This window comes from Tinamus guttatus, unplaced genomic scaffold (genome assembly GCF_059628265.1).
Source record: "Tinamus guttatus ecotype Peru unplaced genomic scaffold, ASM5962826v1 Tinamus_guttatus_pri_ptg000115l, whole genome shotgun sequence".
NCBI classification, from domain to species: Eukaryota; Metazoa; Chordata; class Aves; order Tinamiformes; family Tinamidae; genus Tinamus; species Tinamus guttatus.
The window spans coordinates 7,925,727-7,943,547 of record NW_028288649.1 but is presented as its reverse complement, the minus strand read 5'-3'; the positions used below and the strand labels follow the sequence as shown (position 1 = coordinate 7,943,547).

General features: G+C 41.7%; 1 protein-coding gene across 1 annotated transcript in view; it reads left to right on the top strand.

The window, feature by feature from the left end:
* Positions 1–17,821, top strand: part of RARB (retinoic acid receptor beta) — a 298,547-nt gene that overhangs the window by 133,583 nt on the left and 147,143 nt on the right. The gene's annotated exons all lie outside the window — the stretch shown is intronic.

The following is a 17,821-nucleotide window of genomic DNA, read 5'->3' as shown; positions in this document are numbered from 1 at the left end:
TTTTTGTACGTCGTGTGTACAGATGATCTAAAAGCAGGGACTGTGTGCAGCCCTTCCAGCTGCCTGCTTTGATCGTGAGGAGTCTGCCTTGCTCTCCCTGTGCAATGTGGAGGGAACTGCCCTTCTTGGAAATACCTGCTGCCCTCGTGGGTGGATTCGTGCTGCTCTTTAAATCAAACATATAGCCCGGTATAATCCTGTTCTTCATGGAAATCAGTTTTTCTCAGGATGTGCCAGGAATGAAAGAGGGACTGGGAGTCTGATCAAAATTGTCTTCCCAAATTGTGTCCCTGCTTTCCTCCCGCCTCCCACTGCTGTGAATAAAATAGGGAATTGGGTGAAAGACTGGAATTGGAAAGATGTCTTTCATCTGTTTTCCCAACATGTTTATTACACTGGCTGGAGACAAGGCAGATTCCTATAGCAGGAATCTATTCAGGTCATCCAAAAGGTTACATAGGAAGAAAAAAATCCCCAGATATTAACCTATCAGGTAGCGAGCCGAGGTGGCAGTACTTTTTTCTGGTTCTTTTCTCATTTTGTGGTTTCTTAATTCTTAATGGTCAGGAGAAAGGTGTGAAGGCCACTTCTCTGCTTTTTTGAGCAGAGATGCTTATGTTGCTTCGAGAATCCAATGGGAGATCCAGAGAATCCCTGTGGGCCCTTGTGGCATACAAGAACCTAGAGGATAAACAGAGTGCAGAGTGCTTTAAATAGTTGTTTAAAATACTGTTTTTCAGACATGAATAAATGTACAAAAGGAAGTTGGAAATCATGCAAATAAAGAATATATGTTACATTTCTGCACATGTATGCATTAGAAGAACCCCAAAGATATTGGAATGAAAGGTAAATGAATAACGAAGTAGTGGTTCACTTCTAAATGTTAATGCGTTTGAGGGAGGCTTGAGGAGAAGGTCTCTTGTTATCCACACTGGCTTGTTCTTTCCTTGTTTATATATCAGTTTGCCCTCTTTTTGAACATTGTATATGGTTTCACGGTGAATAGTTCACAAATCTTAAAACGTAGCCTTCTTGTCAGTGACACCGATCATAGTGCAAAGGTCTTTTAAAAATTTCATACAGATCAAATGGCTTTTTTTTTTTTTTCAAAAAAAAAAAAAAGGTCAGGAAAAAGGTCACTAGAATCTTTTATTGTTGGCAAAACTACCTCCCTTTTCTTAATCTGATTCTAAGAAACAGCTGAAGAGAGCTGATTCTGTTGAAGTTATTGATTAAAAACAAGTGACTGCCCCCCGCCCCTCACAACCTTCCCTTCCTTGAAACAGGCATCTGGCATGGAAAATTTAAGTCAAGTATTTTTATCAAAGCTCTAAGCAACCAAACGCAGGCTGCTACGATAGCTACTCTGGGCAGGCGCAAGACTGAGCAACTTTCTTGGCCCTGTCTACAACAACTTATTTTAGTTCAAAGCATTTTACGCACTTGTGAAAAATGTGATGCCGGTACTGTGCATTCGCGTACTGTACACTGTGCCATGTAGTTAAACTGTGTCTACCTGTAGGTTGGCATTTCTCTGCCAATGCCATCCTTTAAAGCGTGTGGACCTGAGGATCTCATCCATCTAAGCGCTGGACAGCCCGGAGTGCAGATGAAGCTCCTGCACAGCTCCTGGCAGGATTATGCACCCCGTGAGCTATTGCTCTCATTATGTTGCACTGTAATATATCATCAGTGTGAAACATCATCGTAATGATGCATTAGTGTAATACATCATCAGGGGAGTCCCACTAGTAATGTATTACCCAAAAGTATGACACTACTCAGTAGGAAAATCATCTCACAGTCCTTGTGGTGTTCCAGAATGACATTGGCCAAGGCAAAGTATGTTGGTAAAGACTGATGCAGCTTCCCAATTTTGTATCTACTTGAGGGTGTCGAGGCATCATCTGTACACTCTGCCTTTGCGACTGTGTTCTGAAAGAGGTCTGTCCTGGATTACATTTCTGTGTGGAAGTAGCAGGAATTGATTCTTTAGATTGATGACTGAGGACTTCAATAGAAAGTTGTAAATCTCCCTGCCAGAATGCCCGTTACATAATTTTTGGTAATAAGGAAGAGGGGATTATGAAAAACTTGGTGCGAAAATTTGCAGTTCTAAGGATTTTTGTTTCCATTTTCCTTGAGATACATCTTCAGGTTTCAGTCACATACACTAAGATAAATACATTTAAAAAGCACTGTGTCTTAAAAATTAAACCTTTTCATTTCCTGTATCAACTCATTGATTTTCTTTCGTCTTCAAGATCCTACAGCAAAACAATCCTTCCCACAGGAACAGTCCTGAATGCAAGATTTACTTCAGCATGCAGGAGACTCAGGTGACTTTGCTTACACTTTTGGATCACGGTGGTAATATTGTGAGGTGCTCAGCATGGGATTATATTGGTTCCAGGGACTGCCATATGGAGAAATGTACTTTGTAAATGGTCCAAGTAATATAACCTGAGGACCACATTACTCCTTAGGACACATACTGCGGCTGTAGTAGGATAGGAGAAAATGTTTGCTATAAAACAGCAATATCTGAAACATGATTTTATGCACAGTCAATATTTTTCAGACTGATTTTGGATGTATCCAGTTTACAGGTGCAAGCAAAGGAAACTGAAAGAGAGTCTGAGCTTCAGAAGACCTCTAAATCTGCATCATTGGTTAATGAGATCCCTTTATTAAGAGTATTTTTGATGTCATGTTTTTGTTAAGGTAGCACAAATTGTTTTCTAAACTATGCCTGGTTGCAAAACAAACAAACAAAAACAAACGAACAAAAAAACACCTTACTAAAAGCAAGAAAGATCTCTTGAGTAAGTCGAGCAACTTTTGGCCTCCCTTTGATTTGTGTACCCCTGTCTTGTGTTACCGTATAACCTCCCTAAGCAGCAGGACTGTAGCCCCCTTGGCATTTAGGAGACACTTTAATTAATTAATATATTTATATATTTATCTTTACCTGTAAGATTCTCATCTCTACACATGAGCACCTCATGGGCTTCCTGCAGCCAAACAGAGACTTTTCCTGCTAAGGCTTGTTGCGTTCATTCATGATGTTTTTACTGTACTGATCCAAAGCATGCGTGTGTTGGTATAATACTAGGAGCACTTTGCTGGCATCATTACTCTTTTCCTGGTTAAGTGCTCTATGGGCTTATTTAGGCAGCAAAAGCAGCGCCCCAAGCCAAAGGAACTTCAGTTGTAACTTTCTCGACGCCTTATTTGGGCAAAGTATGAATGACCCTAAAAGACAGTAACGAATTTATTTCTTTAAGTGGTGTTAGGTTAAGATCATCATCACAAATCACAGTGTCTTTAAGGTTAGTGACTTCCTTACTGCTGTAACACGAGCCCACTCTTCTGAAAGTCCCTTCTTGAGACTCGTTGAGGCTCCTAATGGTCCCAGCTCACCCTCTGGCTGGGGTGCTGGCACAGCACGGGCCCTCTGTGTTCATCTATCACCAGCCCAAGGAGTCTTGTTTGCCTTAGAGCAGGCAGAAGAGTGGGCTCTGGTTACTCTATTCCTGGGGACCGCAGCATAGCTTCAAGATAATTGCCTTTGCTTTTAACTTAAAACGAAGATCGACCTTGTCGTGCATGCTAATTAAACAGCATTTCGTAAGAACAAAAAGCATCTGTTGAGAAAAGAGGAGAACAAAAGCAAGAGTTCGTTTGATTGATTTTTTTTAGAATTTTTAAGGTTTGCCACCTTACTTCTTTAGTATTGTATGAAGCTATGCTGAAATCAAGTTTTGTCCTTCAGCTTGCCCATACTGAGCTCTGATAGCAAATAGTTCCATCAACAAAAAAGAGATGACAATTTAAAAATTCAGGTTTGGTGGCTGCTTGGTTTTCAACCTGCTCAGCTTGGGCCTTGGATCTTTCTTGTTGCAGAAACGCTGCCACTCTGTGTAAAGAGATTGTATAATGAATCAAGCATTGCTGTAAATATTGTTTGCAAAGTGAAGTGTTCCTGGCAAATTCTCTCGGCTTATTGCATAGTCATGTATGACAGATCATTACGTTAATGGATTATTATACCCTGCCCAGGCACTTTAGCTTTAGCTGTGAACTCCGTTCTTGAGTTTTCGAAGGAATGGACTAAATCCAAGTTGCTGGTGGGCAGTCGGTCACCAGGAGTGTGTTTTCCTTTGGCTTGCCAGCGTGTCCTGTTGCACCACATCGCGCTTTGGTGTCTCATCAGGTTGCCGTGCGACTCGGATGCAAACGTGACGCCTCAGGAATATAATGTGATGTGACATGCCCAACAACACTTTGAGGAAAAGCAGATAGTTAAGAGTTCGGGGTTAGTTTCGATTCACTCCATTCGCGGATTATTCGCTGTCCACTCACGTGTTGATAAAAGGTCCAGTAGTCTTCAATACGATGACTGGTAAATGAAGAAAATAAGCAATAAAGCAAAGAAACAACAGATAGCAGCCTCCTTCAAACCAGTTTCAGGACATTCAGCTCTCCAGCTGTATTCTTTGATTCCAGCTGGTGGTATTTGAAACCCGTAAGTTAATTAGAAGGAGAAATTTCTGCAGCTAGCAATGTAGATATTCTGAGGGAAAAACATTGCCCCAGGGGAGGGATGATACTTGAGCAGATTTATAGTGCTCTGAGTGTGCATATGAATGAGGCGATGGCCGTCACCGGGGCTCACTGCTGTGGGGAACTGTCAGCTTTGCTCTGGTACATGGAGATCCATGGAATGAAGCAGTGGAAATGAAGGGAAAGTAATGATAAAAATGGCATTGGTTTTAAAATGGGAACTTAAGAATTCTAGAAGTGCTTTAAAATGGCCTCTTTTTTTTTTTCCTTTGGGAAGGGAATGGAAGGGGAAAAAAAAAAAACACATATCCGCAAGTGACACCGATGAAAGTCTGTGAAATTTGAGGCGGGTCGCACATACCCTTCCTACAGACTGAGGGTTTGCAGAAGAACGCCTCTTTGCTTCAAACCCTCGGCCTCATCTGCCTTTTGAAGGAGAAGTCACCCTGAGCAGAGTTAAAGCATCCTGGTTATTCTGCTCTGGCAAAATATGTTTGTAAGCACGGTTTGGTAATGTGTATGGAAAGGTCAGTGTGGTACAAGGTGGTGAAAATCAGGAATTTGCTGAGAGCTTTGGCAGGCCAAAACAGGGGACATGCTTGTTTGACCCTCGACACCATGTTCCTATAAATTACTACACCCTCGGCTGCAACTGCGCTCCTTGCCATGGGAGTATTTTTAGATGATGGCTTGGGGAAGCAAAGCAGCTTCATCTAAATCACCTTCTGCGCCACCTGTAACTGCCCGTGGCTGTGAAAAAGCCACACAACATGCATGTGCAGGATGGCAATGCCCTGCCATCCCTCCGAGGTGATGCTGCTGCGTGCGGCAGACTTTTATGATGAGGTTATTAATCACATTGCTTTGGAGGAAGGCTGCATTTTCTTCATGGATGCTGAGAGGATTTCAGGCTGGTCTGCAAGAACGGGCTCGGAAGCAGTACCATTCACTCCAGCTTTCCCTCCCAATGTGAATGAACCGCCAGGCCGTGCTAATTGCACTGCAGTTTCTGCAGTGCTTGGGTGGCGGGCAGTGTGTTTTTATCTCGCCTTCGATAGGCATTTGGTGCCGGCTGATGGACATGTCGAGCAACAATTTTGTGGCATTAGACTCTTGTCACTCAGAAACCTTTCTGTTTCTTAAAATATTTGCCAGTGCAGCCTACTGTCGTTTACAGTGAGTCTTTATTGAGATCATTAAATGGAAAGTTTAAGATTGATTCCCTTTCAGGGCAAGAGGAGGAGGATAAATAACCAGTCCTGCTTGGTGTTCGTTCTTAATGACTTCAGCACAGTGTGAAAGAGTAAACAGTTTTGACAAAAGATGTAATTGATTGTTTAGGTTTGACTGATCACTCCGAAACATAGCGTATCCTCTTTGAGAAGATGTTCTCCAAGGTAATGAATGCGGCGCTCTTGGGAAGCGGGAGCTGCCGCTGTATATTCCGTGCGAAGCGGGGGTGAGGTTCGGTGCTGGGGCTCTGCCAGCTCACGGGCAAGTGGCGTCTGCTCCGCCATGGCGCGGTGCACAGGCAGCCACCCTGGCAGAAAACAGGCACAGAATAGCCGAGATCAGCACGTGAATGGCTTCATGCCCCTCGGCACTGCCCCTCAGCCCCTCACTGCGCTGTGAGGCCAGGCGAGCGCCGGGGCCTGCGTGGGGCTGGGACGTGCCGCGGTGCAGGGAGGGGAAGCTGCGCCATCCTCCGTGGTGGCAGCAGAGCCGCTCTTGGCCTGGGAGCGCAGGGCAGCGCAGGGAGCAGCGCCCCGGTTACCTGCGGCCTCGCTGCCGTCCCCAGCTGCCACGTCACGTTCACGTTCGGGGGGATGAGGCAGGGGGCTCTAAAGGCTGCCTCCTGTCAGCACCGTCCTATGGCTGCCCCGCGGGCATGAGCTGGTCGCGCCAAATCTAGATCGAACCTGGTCTTCTTGCTGTTCCCTTTTCTTTTGCAACTTTTTCTAAATATTTCTCTTTCATTCCCCAAAATGCTTCTCTTGGTGTGGGTTTTCTATATGGCCATCATTTCATTGTCAGAAGCATGAATGGTAAGCAGGTCAAGAACACTGCAGAGATGAAGTAACTTGGTTCTCCATGTATGTGGAAGAGTGGTGCTTATCCGTAGCATTGAAAATGAGAAAGTACACAGGAGTGTGTGAAAGATCAATGAATGAAAGGACCTGAGAATTCAAGTATTTGCTAATTAAATTCATGCCATCAAAAGATGTTCTGGACCTAGTAAACAGGCCGAAAAAGTGTTTAATATTCATGTCTTTAGGTTGTCTTTAATAAGGCAGGACTGCTTGAAGTATTGAAATAGGCCCGGCCTGTTCATATTATGGTTTTGTAATGCCAGTTGTGATTCTCATGGGCTTAGCTCATCCTTTCCTTCCCTGTCTCATGAAGCCAGATGCGAAGCATCCGCAAGGAACAGCAGAGAAAGATTTGACGACTATCCAAGGACATCAGTGGGCATTAATGGGTATTAAGTGCCTAGGTTCTCATGTAAAGGGTATATGAGACTTGTCATGTACAAATCATATCTATGTAGTTATTAAGGGACTAAAAAGTAGTTTATATTATAGTTGCTATATATTTCATTTCACAGAATATTTCTGAAGTGAAGAGAGAAGTGTTACTATTGCAGTGCTTGAGAGTAAATTATTTAGGTATATGCATATATGAGAGCACAGACTGCTCTGAGCTTCCTCACTACTCCGTGTACCCACACGCATATGTATTGCCTTTATTATAGATTGGCACAGAATACTGCTTCTGAAGACTGTGCTGACACCATATGCAAGAGGGTGTGGAATAGCCTAAGGTGGGAAAGGAAGCTTTCCTGCTTATTGGGTGGCATCATCAATGCCATACCTGTTATAGCATCTGTATTTATGCCTTTTTAGGTGGTGTGATGGCTTAGCACATGTTGCTCTGCGCCTCTCAGTCCCTTCTCTCCCTCCTGTTCATTCTTTCTATTCTTTAGATTCATGACAATGAAAAATAGTTAAATAAAAATATTTTTATTAGGGGTAAAAGGATGAGAAATACAATTCACCTGTTTGTGCCCCTTTTCCTTCATTGGTGAGTACATCCAGTTCCCTTTGAGCTCTTTACCACTGTCAGCGTCTGGGATTTTCCCTCCAGATGGTGTGAGGTGTTTCCGATCTCTCCTTCTCTTGGACAAACTTAGACCAAGATCCTTATTCTTTGAAAATGCGACAGGGTACCCAGGCTACAGATCATTCTTTGTGCTGTTTTCTGAATCATTTCCAACTGGTCAAGCTTCTTTTGAAAAAGTAGGTGCCAGAAACTTCAGTGTTCAGTAAATGCTTCACAGACATTGTTTACAGGCACTAGTATCAACTTTCTGCTCCAGTTTCTGTGCATGAAAGATTGTATTCTGCCTTCCGTGACTGTATTGCATGGTGATTTTATGTTGAACTGGTTGGCCACCATGACCCTAAATTCCTTCAAGTCACAGCTTTTCAAGTGCATCCTATGTCCTTTAAGAGTGACCTAGATTTTTTATTTCTAGACATATGAACTGGAAGTGAGATGATACTGGGAGGCTGGTTATTTGAAGTTCATCCTAATTTATCAATTATTGTGTTTTACTCTCTAGAAGTTACCCAGTCCAGTGCTTTCATAAAATTTTATCAGCAATATTATTAATATTATTAGCAATTATATTGATATTAAGAATAATATTAACCCCAGATTACTGATGGAATTTTAGTAATGTTGGATCAAGACCAAATGCCTTTAAAATCACCTCAGAAATGTGTCTAATTGCTCATAGTTTCCCACTTAACTTAGTGAACCAGTTTTAATCCATTTTTATTCTCCATGGATTATGTCCACCGATAATTTTTAACTGCAATATCACGTGAAACTAATTTAAATGCCTGGCAGTAGTCTAAGCATACTATTTCCCCAACTATTTTACCAACTATATTTGTAATGACACCAAGTTTATGTGATGACATCTGTTCTCCATAAGACTGTTGATTTCCATTAGTTATGCTAACATCCATTAATTATTTCCTGATTGCATGTGTAACAGCTTTTCCATTATTTTGCCTGCAATCAATATTAAATTAGCTAATCTATAAATACCTAGTTCATCCTGCCTACCCTCTTAAAATATTGGCAGAAAATCCGCTTTTTCAGCTCTCTGGAACTTCCCCCCAAGCCTGGGAAACAGGATGGGATTACTGACAAACTCGTATCGCATCCTGCCGCACCCTTGGTGAAACATTCCCCACTGAGGCATTTTTAGTGGGTAAGGAGCATGAGGGTCTCTGCGACATGTTACATGGAATTAATGTAATCACTTGCAGCTGACAAAGCTACCTAGTAGGAATTTGTGCTGGCTCTTGCACGCCTTGCAAACTGGGTGTGAAAAAATACATAAATCACAGTATGGGGATTGAGAGGAGAATGGTCATACACAGAAAATCTATTTTTTCAGTCTCCAGTACCAGTATGTTTGTAAAGCGGTAGTAATGGAATACGCATTCTGATAATGATTTATACATTAGTCAGAGTCATTATGTTCTCAATCTTGCAATTCCCCCAAACCTCTCCAAAAGTGCGTATAAAATGCTAAAAAAATAACTAAGTAAAATAAATAAAGGACTGGAGAAAGGCTTAGAGAACAACAATTAAAAGTCATACCATCATGCCCACAGGCTTATCAATAGTTAGGGAGATGTTTGCTTCATGGAGCAAGGAGCAAAATAATGTGTGCAAGGGTGATATGTTAATTAAAGCACTTGCACATGGATAACAGCAGAGAATGATTTCCGTGGTGGAAGAAGAAAGATCTCTGAACAGAGAGTAGAAAATTTGCAGGCTTTGGTGCCAGTACAGTTTTATATTTGGCTTGAGGAAAATTTCTATAGGATTTGACACATTCTTGTAAGTTGATTGGAAATCTGTCCTTCTGCTTATTTTGAAAGCAATTCTGAACTGGCCCATAATTGTCAAAGAGAAGAAAGGAAATGCTGTCGTCTCTACTATTATGGCTTAAAGCGGTTTTTCAATTAAATTATCATTAGGGTTACATCATGAAAGGTATCAACATAATCCATTTAAGTATATCTCATAAGGCTCTTTACTACCAAGAAAAATCTCCTGTCTTTCAGGTACCAAAGTTACAGGAATTAATCAATCATAGACTTCAGGGGAAAATCCTGCCTTGGTGTAACTTAGAAGTACTGCATCCATTTATATCGTGGCTGGAATGTGTATCTTTGCGTTAAGATTTTAAATTTATATTGCCACAAACTTTTGTGCAGCTCTTGCATCAGACTATTACTTTTTCAGGTGTCCCTATTGTTTTTGTTTGCCTGTTTGTTTGTTGTTGTCTTTTCTATTTGACATCAAATTTTTGTTTCAACTGGGGAGTGATTTGCCTAGAGGAAACATTTGGGAAAAGAAGCATATTGGAAAAGCCAGGAATCCTCGGAATCCAAGGAGTGATAAAGATACATTTCTGAGCAGAGCAAGCAATTAGGATTGACTTCAATACATCGTAGATGAAGGGTATTTATTGCACATTATTGAAAACTGAATATATGGTATCTGAAAGCCTCACAAATACCTGTGTTTATTTTCACAATGCTTCAGTATGATGAGGGATATAATTATCTCCATTTCGCATGTGGGGGACCGAAGCACAGCCATTAATGTTGTACTTGGAAGATATCCCCACTTACATGTAGTTTCTTCTGAGGAGAGAATTTGAGAGCTTCATGAGGGCTCTGCCGGCAATATGGAGTTTTCCTGTCCAGTGAAAGAAAAGACTCTCTCTTTTTCTGCTTTGTTTTCCAATCCCGCCTTGCCCAGGCCCATTTTCCCCTTCCCCTCCTCGTAAATAAAGTAATATTTCCCTCCGGGGGGAAAACCATTGCCAAGCAATTACCAGTGGCACAAGACAGTTTTCCAAATTTGTAGGAGTGATATGTTGTGATCTGTTGCCTGAATAAGTTCATCATGTACTGTTCCAGGCAGCATAAAGGGTCTAAGTTATGGGGTTTTGAATATGTGAATAGGAGGCAGTTTCAGAGTATTGCTATTTATGTATTTGTTCCTGCTGTGTAAGGCGATCCATCACAAGTGAAGAAATTTTTGATAGACCTTATCTTCATGCACGATGTAAGTAAAGTACGTTTTGGTCCTTCCTGTATCATTTTTCATAGAGGCAAGCTGCAAGAGAACACCAAAACAAATCAAAACCTCTGTGATTTCCTGATTTAAAATAACATTTCCAATTTTAAAGGATGATTGTTTAATCAGTGTGCATCATGCAATCATAGAAGAAGAAAGCTGGCATTTTTATCTGAGAATATATGTATTACTGGTTGTGACCTAGAACAACACTGCTAGTACTACAGGAAAAGAAGTAAATTTCAGGTTGTTGGAGCAGAGTACCTCTACACCGTGTGAAGGCAGGTTTTGCTTTAAAGCAAGGTGTATTTTGAGTGGTGTTGTTAAATATTTAAAGCCACTAATTCATAATTTTAAAATGTTGGGTTAAACATCTGCCACATGACAGCATGCAGACTGTCTTTCAGAAGCTCTTCTTAAACATTAGCAAAAACCTATTTCCCAAATGGGGCAGGAGGTTGCTATTTTGACAAGATCCATGTTCAGCAGAAAGTACAGCCCCATGTTATAGCATTTACAAAATCTCTTAGCGTCTTTTCCTTTAGACCCCAAAGTCCTTAGCATGTCCTGTTCAGCCATCCGGGTCTTCTTTTGTGCCATCTGATAACCTGTTACTTGAAGGCATTTTCATTATTCTTTATGAATAATGTCAGGCTCCTATTATTTTTTACAGATATATCTGAAGAATAATAAGATAGGGTTTTTGCACAAGCGTTAAGAGTCCTTTCAGACTGGCCAGCCTCCCTAGTGCGGCACGTGCGGGGCTGTGATCGGCGCTGCTGCGGGGACGAGCGGGATGCCTTCCGCACCCGGCCTCTTCCTCGCTCAGAATTCAGCACCACGCTTATCTCTCAAAACCACCCCGGTCTTTTGTGAAACCGTGTAAGCTTAATTTGAAGTCTATCGCCGATCGTTGCCTCTGTTTGATGTGAGCTAGTCTCCCGAGATGGCTGGCGTCCTGGAGCGAAGAGATGCAAGGGGGAGATCTGCTAAATCTGCTGTTGCTCAGAGTCTCCGTCTTTGATACTGTCTCCAGAGACTGCGCTGATCTCTTCTTTTCAGTCAACAGTCTACATCCTCTCTGTGGTTTTCAAGGGAGATTCCTTGAAGGCATTTTGAACTGACAAGGTTATTTTTTTTTCTGTGCATGTGCTGTAGAATTTAACAGAAACCTTCAAAGGAAGGGCTTTATCACGCCTGAACCGAGTTCACGGTTGTTCAGGTTCTTTGTAGAATCACCAGGAAATAAATTATATTAGTGGTTTAATTAGCAGTAAATTAAGATGAAAGATGGATGTGCTTTTCTGTTACACTTGCACATTTTTGTACATATCCATATGTGTTGAAAAGTCATCTTTTTTTTTTTTTTCTGAAATGGAAACCAATATGTTGCACAGAATTACTGTCTGTGCAGATTTCTGTCTTTGCTTATAAATGATATCATAGGTGTTGAAAGGTCTGCTTAGCAATTTTCTTCATCTATGTTTACCTTATCACCAAGTCTGGGGAAAGACTGGAGTTTCCTTTCTGAGGAGAGGATAGGGAGAGAGGAGAGGAGAGGAGAGGAGAGGAGAGACCAAGGATGTGAGAAATTCCACTGTCTGTTTTGCAACCAATATCCTAATAGGAGAGGCTTGCAGAATCTTGATTGTGCAGGGAATGTTACTTAGCTTTTTAGGAAAATCTCAGTGTTAAGTGAAATGTCTGGTTTGTGGTTTTGTTGAAAAATTATTGTTCTGGGATTTGGTTTGAGAACCAATCAAGGTAACTTCTCTGAAAGACAAGACAATGATTTTGCCCGTAAAATATTCTGTGTTAGAGTTGCAGCCTGTTTGTGTGTGTATATATAAATATAGATATATATAAAAGAGATTTGCCTTTTCATAATGAATTTTTTTGGAAATTACTCAACATGCTGTACATACATGCAACATATGGCCACTTCAGGCTGCTAAAGCAGCCGCAGGCACAAAGAGGAAGTGTGTAGACAAGAGTTGTATTTGTTCTGTGCTGATGAATTCCATTTCAGTATCTGCAGCTATGAATAATGCCATGACAAAGTCCAATCTTATGATATTTCCACAGCCAAAATACTAAGACCTTTGAGTGAGAACAGGCACTACAATGATACAAAGATGCAGCCATTCCATCCTTGTTAGAGAAATTATCTTTGAAGTAATGCAGTGGTGCACGGATTTCCAGTTGCTGCAGTTATTAAGCATTCAAAACGGGATTAGGGATATCATGAAAATACAGACAGATCCCTCTAATGATACTATTGCTGTCAGGAGCATGCCAATACTGTCTGGAGAGAAATTGTAGTCTAGGCTGTTTAGATCTGTGATACAGCCTTATTCTAGCTGTGCTGTAAAGAGTTGTGTTAATTGACCAAATCTCTTTTGAAGGTGTTAGATTTCTTCTGTTATGTATAAGACCCCATAATGACTACTCTAACATGCTAATTGAATTTATTTATTGATCTACCTTTTATTAGGGAAGAAAATCCAAATAGGAAGCTGCTGCATATCTTGTGGAGGCATGTCACAAAACATGCCCATGACTTGATATATCAACAGCAGAGGATAAGCTACTCTGCGTGAAGTTTCATTTCAGAATAGCTCAGAGTAGTAATGCAGATGAGTACATTAATCTCCTTAAGTATTCAGATATGAAAGATCATGTACAATAACTTATTATTTATTGCTCTTCTAGCTTGTCTGTTCCATAAGATTCGTCATTAAAACTAAAATATAGACACTTTAACAGCTAGTTTAAGAGAGTCTATGACTTTGCTGTTAGGTGCTCAAACATTTTTCACTGTATATTCCAGCAAATTTGCTGCCACCCCAGCGTCCCCCGGTGACTGGGCAGCAGTGGGTCTGTGCTGAAACGGTGCCCATGGCTGTTTTAAAGACCCCAAGGGTAGGGTTCAATAGCAGACAGTCAAGTAAGGCACAGCTTGTGTCATTAGCCATGGAAAGCTTAAGAAGGCAAAAGTCGCAGTTCATTCTCACTGTACAGTAGTTCCTTTGAGATAAATGGGAGCAGTTGTTTCAGTGTATAAACAAATTCATATGTTTCCAATTTCTTTTTTCAGTAAACAACTGACATTTAGTTTTTGTGGTCCTGCCGAGATTTCCAAATCCATTTCTTTGTACAGCAGGGAAATTAAAATTAGGTGTGCAGGTGTTTTAATAGCTACCCATACCTCTACAAGACTTTTGTGCATATTAATTTTTTGTTTTGAGGGGGACATAGCTACTACTCTTTGTTTAAATTAGGTTTATGTGCATAACTTAGATTTTTATGTTTGTTACAGATTTAGTCCTAATCTTTCAGTATGCATTTAAGCAAAATTATGATTAAGGTTACTGGAAGTAAAACAGGATATTGAGGGCAGACTCTTTAACAGACTTATCTGCCACACTGTATATGTGTTGTAATATAACTCTTTTGATTATTGATTGATTTATTTCACTGCATATGAATGTTCCAAATGATACCAAGCCACACTGCCTTAGATACCATGTGAACACACAGTCTATGCTTTTAGAGTTCAGAATTTAATCAGAGGAGACGGACAAACAGGAAGAGAAAAGGTAATGGAGAAAGGAAGCATGGAGATTAAATTTCTTTGCCCGGAGTCATGCATGGAATTTGTGTCAGAGCTGAAAACTCAACCCAGACGTCCCACGCTGCGCTCGCGGGCCGCTCGCCGCGCTCCGGGCTGGGGATCGCCGAGGAGCTCAGGTGGGACGGGACCCCAGAGGGCAGCTGTGACAGCAGCCCGGGCTGCCCAGGGATTTTTTCCAGATGGGTCTTGAAAGGATGGAGCCAACACAGCTTCTCTGAGCAGCCTTTCCCGTTGCCTGACTGTCCTCGTGGCGAACAAGCTTTTCCCTGAACCCAGGGAGAACCTCTCTTGCTGCAGCCTATCTACCACTGCAAAGGAAGTTTGAAAAATTAATATTTCATAGACATGTATTATTTCATAGACAACCAACAGAGTTGGCCAAAACCAGCCCTACCCCTCACAGGGTATTTAGGAAACAAATCATTAAAAGTGGATTTGAAGGAACTTGCTTGTTTTCTAGGGCAGCCTTTTCCAAATATTCCTTAGAATTAATCACTGGAAGATGGTTACTTTTTCTCCCTGCCAAACAATTGTTATCTTATGCTTCCACTGAAGTTCCATTTCTCTACCAAATTTAAAAACTTAGTTTTTGCAAAATGCTGTTTGAATTGTTAGTGGTTACAATATGCTGACGTTAAGTAGACTAGTTATTAAAATAACTGACATTTATATTATATCTCCACAGTTATATATAGTATCTATATAGCCCTGCTTCTAGAGCTGCCCTTTTACTCCAAATGGCTTTGAAATTCAGTTTATCTTTAATTACAACACATGTGTAAGTCTGGGATTAGGGGTGAAGAGTTTCATTGTTCTCTTGGCTTTCTTAACTCTTGCTGATTTTTATGGGATTTGTGGGTAGTCAAAAACATTCAGGAATTTGTCTTTGATGTTTCTCTTTTTTTGTACATAATAACTTGTCTTTCACATAAAGAGCTTTTTCTTTTTCCTTCTTTTATTTTTCCTCCCCATTGGTAGAGGTGTGCACCAGAAGGGCCTGGGGATACGGCGGTCGCATGTTATCGCTCCTCTTTGTGCAGCGAGATTTTTCTCAGCTAGGAAGAAATTCACCACATGCACACACACAAAAAAGCTGGATGGTGATTTCTGTTGGCGTTGGGATAAGTTTTATCCAGCATTAACACTGCAAGCAGCGTCTCCCACACAGGCTCAGTCAGAATGGCAGAAACAAACTAACTTTGCCAGTGTGACAGAGCGTGGCATGGGCTGGTATTTACTTCGCCAGTGAAACTCTTTAACTGTTTAAATTTAGCTGTGAATAATCTGGCAAGGATGTTGGGGAGAAAAAAAAAAAAAAAGAAAAAAGGAAAGCAGCTGCCAACCTCTCTGTTACCTTAAATCAAATCTTTCACCTCTCCGTCACACTTGTGCTCTTGGAGCAGGCAGTGACAATCCCGAGTTGCTGCGATGGCTGAGTTGTCAAGGAGCACTATAAAGGCTGAGTCACTGCCCACGGAAATCGATGGGAGCCGTTCCAGACTTTCCTGGGATTTGGGTCAGGTCAGTATAGCTGGGTTTGGCTTAGTGTGGTAGAAGGTTCTGCGTGCAAGATAGACCACACTCAAAGTGTTGTTTTCGTGTGAATTTGCATCTGCTGACTTGTGGCCAAAAAAAGGGGCTAATGTTGATGCAGGGTTACTCAGCTGTACAGAAGATTGGGCAGATCAGAGCCATAGGAGCACGGAGAGCAGGGAAGAGCTCCAGGTTGAGGGCCAGCTGCTCACCACGGCCCTAGCAAGAGCAGCACCTCCTCCTCTGCCCCAGGAGGGCCCACTAGTCACCTCTTCCTCAGGCATCACTGGCATGTGCTAGTGCCTGCACGGAGCTGTGCACGCTTGAGGTCATGCTCAGCTGTTCAGCAGCACATGCTGCTTGAACACAGCATCCCCATCCTCCCCAGGACACCTAACTTGGCAGTCTCCTGCATTAGGTAACTTCTTTAACCGTGCCTAAAGCTGGCCCTGTAGTAAACAAGATTTTGAGGAGTTCTCTGGCTATGGTGCAAGCCCTGACTAATTCAGTTTGATGGACAGAAACCGCATATGCCGAGGTGCGGCTTAGTAGTGTCAAGTTTGCACCCAATATATTTCACTGCATTTAGAGAATGGAAAAAGAATCTAGCTTTGCCAGTGTAAGTTGCATCCCCATTTTCAGTATTTTGCTTCATTTTCCCTTGCCTCTTGTGAACTTCAGTGGAAAAGCTCTAATGACAGAGCTGTTGTTAAGCCCTGACTTTCTTGGAAAGGCAGTAACCAAGCAGTCCAAGAACGGGCATTGATAGATAGGTTCTACTAACAAGAAAATAGACACAGTAGCTCATGCTGCCAGAGAGACAGGTCTTTCTCAAGCTGATGAACAGGAGTCTGGATGTCTCCTCCAAAACTAGGTCTCCTGGATGTTCCAGTGTTTGTTGGCTTTCTGATTAGTAACACATTGAATAAATGAGATAATGTTATGTTTAACGTTTTTGCTGCCAGCCTGCCATTTGTTGACGCAGAGTTGGCATGATGAGCAGCTGCAGGTCGAATTTGTTATTGGGCTCCCCGAGGTCTGCAGCTGCTAAAAATAAACATTTTGCACAGGTGGAGCCTTTGGCTGGGATTGTGGTTTGGCTTAACTTGCCGAGTTTGGGATCTTTTCTGAGGTATGTAAATCACATGAGAAATATTTGGCAAAACAAGTCAGTGCCTGAACATGAAGGAATTCCACCTGAGAAGCTTGAGTGGCTCTGATGGGCATTTTGGCACCAAACTGTCAGTTTTGCCTGAACTGTCTGAACTCAGCAGCATCTTCTATGTTGTTTTTTCCAAGGTTTCAGCCATTCCTATGCAATGTTGGCTCCTTCTAAGACATTTTTAAAGGGGATAAATTTGGTCATTCTGATGAACTGATTCATGGTTAGTTTATCTGGATATTTATCCTGTAGTCACCACCATGATTGTTGAGTGTCTGGCTCTCACAATGATATCAGTACCAGGAGAGTACTTGACACACTTGACTTGTACCACTCGACACAGTACATATTCCAATAAATCAGAGAAACTTGGAAGTTAGAGACGGAAGGATCATCCAAGCCATTTCCTAGGAGCAGGGAGTTAAGGAAAAAAATGTTACTGCAAATCAGAAGAGAAGTCAAGTCAAGGCAGGAGGACAGAATGGATGGGATCCAAACCATCTAACTTTTACCGGTCCTTTGGATACTGGTGGTGTAATCCTTGTGAAAAAAAGCACTGGAGTTTCCTATGCTAGAAAGAAGGAGGTGCTTGTGAAACTTTCTAAATGGGATTGTCATTAGGCACCTAACATTTGGGAAGGACTTAAGGGTAGTACTTACACATTATATTCCCGTTGGAAGAGAGTCCGTCTAAATTACATGAACTGGTTCTCAGTCTTTGGAATATGATGGGGAGATGATCCGTGAGCTTT